The sequence below is a fragment of the Macaca nemestrina genome, chromosome 8 (assembly GCF_043159975.1).
Source record: "Macaca nemestrina isolate mMacNem1 chromosome 8, mMacNem.hap1, whole genome shotgun sequence".
In the NCBI taxonomy this organism is placed as follows: Eukaryota; Metazoa; Chordata; class Mammalia; order Primates; family Cercopithecidae; genus Macaca; species Macaca nemestrina.
Window position 1 is genome coordinate 126,036,100 of NC_092132.1, and position 6,112 is coordinate 126,042,211.

The 6,112-nt window shown below is 46.7% G+C and overlaps 1 non-coding gene across 1 annotated transcript; it reads right to left on the bottom strand.

The window, feature by feature from the left end:
* Nucleotides 1-4,619: 4,619 nt before the first annotated feature.
* Nucleotides 4,620-4,726, bottom strand: LOC112426711 (U6 spliceosomal RNA). Its single transcript, XR_003018118.2, has one exon. It is a non-coding gene; the product is annotated as a U6 spliceosomal RNA (small nuclear RNA).
* Nucleotides 4,727-6,112: the final 1,386 nt, after the last annotated feature.

The window sequence follows — 6,112 nt, forward strand, 5'->3', positions numbered from 1 at the left end:
GTAGGCACATCTCCCATTGTGGTAGGAACCAGGTAATGGTTGGTAAACTGTGTTGATATTCATTCACTCAGCAAAACTTTTTTTTTTTTTTTTTTTTGAGATGAAATCTCGCTCTTGTCCCCAGGCTGGAGTGTGATGGCATGATCTCGGCTCACTGCAACCTCCACCTCCCAGGTTGAAGCGATTCTCCTGCCTCGGCCCCTCCGAGTAGCTGGGATTACAGGCATGCGCCACCATGCCCGGCTAATTTTTGTATTTTTAGTAGAGATGGGGTTTCACGATGTTGGCCAGGCTGGTCTCGAACTCCTGACCTCAGGTGATCCACCCACCTCGGCGTCCCAAAGTGCCGGGATTACAGGCGTGAGCCACCGCACCCGGCCACATTCAGCAAAACTTTATGAATGCCCACTTTGCACCAGACTTCATGCAAGTCTCTGGGAATATAGATATGAGAAAGAAACTGTTCCTGCCTTCAACGCGGTGATCATAGCTGCGAAGGAGACAGAGCGGCCAGGCTGTGAAAGCTCACAGAAGGAAGGAGTGAGCCACTCCACGGGGCATTGCAGAAGTGATGTCCAAGCAGAAACTCCAGATGGGTCAGGCACGGTGACTCACACCTGTCATCCCAGCACTTTGGGAGGCCGAGGCAGGTGGATCACTTGAGGTCAGCAGTTCGAGATCAGCCTGGCCAACATGGTGAAACCCCGACTCTACTAAAAAAGTACGAAATTTAGCCAGGCGTGGTGGCACGTGCCTGCAGTCCCAGCTACTCAGGAAGCTGAGGCACTAGAATTGCTCAAATCCAAAGGGCAGAGGTTACAGTGAGCTGAGATTGCATCAGTGCACTCCAGCCTGGGTGACAGAGCAAGACTCTGTTGAAGGAAGGAAGGAAAGGAGGGAGGGAAGGAGGGAGGGAGAAACCTGGGATGGGATGAACAGTATTTCATAGTAACTACGAGGTTTGAGTGTACAAGGGGGAGCATTCCACAGAGAGGACGGAGAGGAATAAAGTAAGCCAAATAAAGTAAAGAGACCCCAGACCAAACCTGGGTGACCAAGCATCCTGGTTTGCCAGGGCTGTCCTGGCGTTAGCACCACAAGATCCACATCCAGGAAACTTCTTGTCACTGTGAGTGGTCCTTGTAAAACGTCCAGTGCAGCTGGAGCCTAGAGGAGTGGGGCTGAGTTGCGGCAGGGTTGGAAAAGAGAGATAGCCGAAAAGATAGCCAGGAGCCCAAATGGGAAGCCAGGCTGTGCTAAGGAGTTAAGACACTATCTCCAACATAGCTGAGCAATCAGGACAGGATTTTAAAGAGGAGAGTGACTTGCTAGGACTTGCATTTGAAAGAGCTCTGACTTCTGGATAATGCGGGAGAGGGGCAACACTGAAGACCAGTTTGGGGCCATCACAGTTTTCCAGGGAAGAGATGCTGCTGACTTGAACTGAAAGTAGTGGAGGAGGGTGGAGATAATACAAGGAGGTTGTAGAATGTCTTCAGGAGAAATAGCAGAACTTAGAATTTTCTTAGCTGGGTGCGGTGGCTCAGGCCTGTAATCCCAGCACTTTGGGAGGCCGAAGTGGGCAGATCACGAAGTCAGGAGATTGAGACCATCCTGGCCAAGGTGGTGAAACCTCATCTCTACTAAAAATACAAAAATTAGCTGGGTGTGGTGGCGCGCACTTATAATCCCAACTACTTGGGAGGCTGAGGCAGAAGAATCGCTTGAACCAGGGAGGCCGAGGTTGCAGTGAGCCGAGATCACGCCACAGTCCTCCAGCCTGGCAACAGAGAAACATGCCATCAAAAAACAAAACAAAAAAAACAGAGAGACAGAAGGATGCAGACCAAGGGATGGGAGCGTCACCTCCTCAGGACTCTAAGAGGATGGCAGAAGGCTGCTCTCAGAAACAGAGATTTCAAGAGTTTCTTAATCCCTTTGTAACTTGTCCCTACCCTGATTATATTTGCAAAATCCTAAAACCAGAGGACCTATGTAAGTTTCTTTGTGTGCACGACGGACAGCGGAAGCTATGGAGGCAGTGCCTCTGCCATCAGCCAATTTAGGAAAGGGAGAGTTCGGGGGATGAAACTCAAGAGAGAGACAGCTGTGGGAAGGGCACTACTGAGAAGACAGGGAACCCGTGAGTTCTGGGGTCCTTGCTCCAAACGACTAGGGAATCTGACAACTATACCTATGTGGTTGGCCCTTCCACGTCCAGACAAACGGAAGCTGGCGCCATTAAAAAACCCCAGTGCTGGCTGGGTGAGATGGCTAACACCTGTAATCTAAGCACTTTGGGAGGCCGAGGTGGGTGGATCACTTGAGGTCAGGAGCTCAAGACCAGCCTGGCCAACATGGTGAAACCCTGTTTCTACTAAAAATACAAAAATTAGCTGGGCGTGGTGGTGGATGCCTGTAATCCCAGCTACTCGGGAAGTTGAGGCAGGAGAATCACTGGAACCCAGGAGGCACAGGTTGCTTTGAGCTAAGATTGCATCACTGCACTCTAGCCTGGGCCACAGAGTGAGACTCTGTCTCCAAAAACAAAAAAACTAAACAAACAAAAAACCCAAAAACCACAAAAAAAATCCAGTGCCATCTCAAGTTCCTCCTTAACCAGCCAGGTTTACATTCTGATGTGAATCTCGACTTCTCTCCCCGTCGAAGTCTTGATCTTCCCGTATTCACGTTATATATACTCTGTCCATTTTGCTCAATCTGTCTTCTACTCGAGTGATTTCTGCATGTATCTTATTCCCCCACTAGGTTGGGAATTCCTCAAAGGATTCCAGTTTCATTCATGCCATATTTCCACATTTTCTTTCACGCAGTAGACACATGATTGGCGTTTGACAGTAGCACTGTCATTGGAATGTCTTTGGAAGATCCAAAATGTGCATTTCTCAGCAGGCTTTCTGTAGTCATTGACACCAGCAGAGAAGGAACACAAGAGGGCGCTCCTTCCCCTCTTATTTGAGATCAGGGCACATCACTACTACCCATTTGTGTCTCAAAAATTCAAACAGGACTGGCGTTCATGAAAACACAGATTTCATCACTACTAGGCAGGGGCTCTGGGAAATTTTGAATATACATGCTGACACCCTTAGGGAATCACTCACTTATTCCACTCAAGTCTTTGATTCCATTAGAATCATTCAAGCAAATAATCACATTGTCAGTTTTTGAACAACTAAAAGTCTAAAGAAACATAACCACTTTAAAAAGTAACCAACTGACCAGGTGCGCTGGCTCACGCCTATAATTCCAGTACTTTGGAAGGCCGAGGCAGGCGGATCACAAAGTTATGAGATCAAGACCAGCCTGGTCAACATGGTGAAACTCGTCTCTACTAAAATACAAAAATTAGCTGGGCGTAGTGGTGGCACCCCAGTAGTCCCAGCTACGCAGGAGGCTGAGGCAGGAGAATCGGTTAAACCCGGGAGGCATGCCACTACACTCCAGCCTAGCAACAGAGCAAGACTCCATTTCAAAAAAAAAAAAGTAACCAACCACCTCACACCCATTAGGATGGCTGTTATCAACAACAAACAAACAAAACAGAAAAGTTGTCAAGGAGGTGGAAAAATTAGAACCTTTGTGCATTGCTGGTGGGAATGTAAAATTGTGCAGCTGCAATTAAACAAACAAACAAACAAACAAACAGTATGGGCTGAGAGCGGTGACTCACTCCTGTAATCCCAGCACTTTGGGAGGCCAAGGCAGGCAGATCATTTGAGGTCAGGAGTTCAAGACCAGCCTGACCAACATGGTGAAACACCGTCTCTACTAAAAATATAGAAAATCAGCGGAGCGTGGTGGTGTGTACCTATAATCCCAGCTACTCATGAAGCTGAGGCAGGAGAATTGCTTGAACCTGGGAGGCGGAGGTTGCAGTGAGCTGAGATCGTGCCACTTGCACTCCAGCTTGGGTGACAGAGCTTGTCTCAAAAAACAAGCAAAACACAATATGATGCTCCTCAAGAAACTAAACAGAATTTCCATGTGATCCAGTCATCACACATCTGGGGAAATACACAAAAGGACTGAAAGCAGGGGCTCAAACAGATATTTGTACACCCATGTTCACAGCAGCATTCTTCACAGTAGCCCAGAGGTGGAAGCAGCCCAAGGGGCCATTGAGAGATGAATGGAGAAGCAAAATGTGGTCCACACCGTGGAATGTTATTCAGCCTTAAAAAGGAAGGAAATTCTGACCCATGCTGCAACATGGATGAACCTTGAGGACATTACACTGGGTGAAATAAGCCAGATACAAAAAGGAAGGTGAACCTTTTTTTTTTTTTTTTTTTCTTTTTTTTTTTGAGACCGAGTCTGTCTCTGTTGCCCAGGCTGGAGTGCAGTGGCATGATCTCAGCTCACTGCAACCTCTGCCTCCCAGGTTCAAGCGATTCTCCTGCCTCAGCCTCCCGAGTAGCTGAGACTACAGGCACCCGCCACCACACCCAGCTAATTTTTGTATTTTTAGTAGAGATAGGGTTTCACCATGTTGGCCAGGCTGGTCTTGAACTCCTGACCTCAAGTGATCCACCTGCCTCGGCCTCCCAAAGTGCCGGGATTACAGGTGTGAACCACTGCACCTGGCCGATTCCTTTAAAGATATGGAATACTTCATGTATTGGCGTGTCATCCTCCCACAGGGGCCATGCTAATCTCTGTATAATTTCTATTGTAGTAGTATATGTGCTGCTGAGGCAAGCACAGGATCTGAATGTTTAGTAAGCTCTCCCTCCATTCGTACGCACATTAAAGCTTATAAAGTAGGAAACCCTGTCCTATAAAACAAAGTCTGAACTCCTAACAAAGTTCTCTAACAGCTTTTCAATCTTATTTTATCTTACTCCAACACTTGAACTCTGCTTCCAGTGCAATTCAGAAAGGAAAGTATCCTTGCATTGACAAGTAGAAGAACTGAGTTTTTTATTTTATTTTATTTTATATTTTATTTTGAGACAGAGTCTTGCTCTGTCGCCCAGGCTGGAGTGCAGCGGCGCGATCTCGGCTTACTGCAACCTCTGCCCCTCGGGTTCAAGCGATTCCCCTGCCTCAGCCTCCAGAGTAGCTGGGATGACAGGCATGCACCACCAGCCCAGCTAATGATTTGTGTTTTCAGCAGAGAAGGGGTTTCATCCTGTTGGTCAGGCTGGTCTGAAGCTCTTGGCCTCAGGTGATCCACCCACCTTTGTCTCTGAAAGTGCTGGAATTACAGGTGTGAGCCACAGCGCCCCGCCTGGTCAGAAGAATGAGTTAACTACAGCTGTGTACACAAGAAAGTAAGAATCCACTAGGCAGTACTTGATTAAGTGCCAGATGACTAGCAGAGGCAAGACATGCTCGGAGTTAGAAGGAGTCGTCATGATTTTTGAAGTTTTCACCAAGTAGAGGGTTAATTTTGTCTTTTAAGGCTGGGGAGGTTTCTGCAGACAGGAATAGGGGGAGAGTGCCAGGGACATGGAGTGGTTTGTGCAAAGCAAACAAATAAGAAAGCAAAAATGAACAGAGATTAGACAACTTTGCTATCAAGGGGAGTCGCTGCGATCTGGCTGGGAAAACTGTGAATAAGAGGCCAAGTATTTGTTTGGGAGGGCAGTGTTTTCTCTTATTCATGATAAAATTTTGATATATTGAATTCCATCACAAAACAAACAGAAACGCTTTTTAAGAAAATGGCTATATAATTGATTGACGTGCATTGTAAAAATCACAACCACCCATATGTGCCCATGAGAAAACCAATCTATCAAAGTAAGTATGATCTCCTATGGCCAAATCTTTATGATTTATTTGCTGCTTATTCATTGATTTTGTCCCCTACAAAAGTAGCAGATGAAAGCTTGGATTTACTACTACAGAAAAACAAGTACATATAGGGGAAAAATATTTACAAATTGAGAAAGTTCTATCCACTAACTTTTGTTTTCTCTATGAATTGGGGAAAGGTCAGGGTTATCTGATACAAGGGCAGACCGTTTTGGTTCAGCTCATAGACGACAGTCTTCCCAGGGAACATGGATTAAGTCCTGCAGTGGACCGTGGGAAGGAAGGTCTGGACAGGATAAAATGTGCTTTTAGGCAGATTACTCCGGTA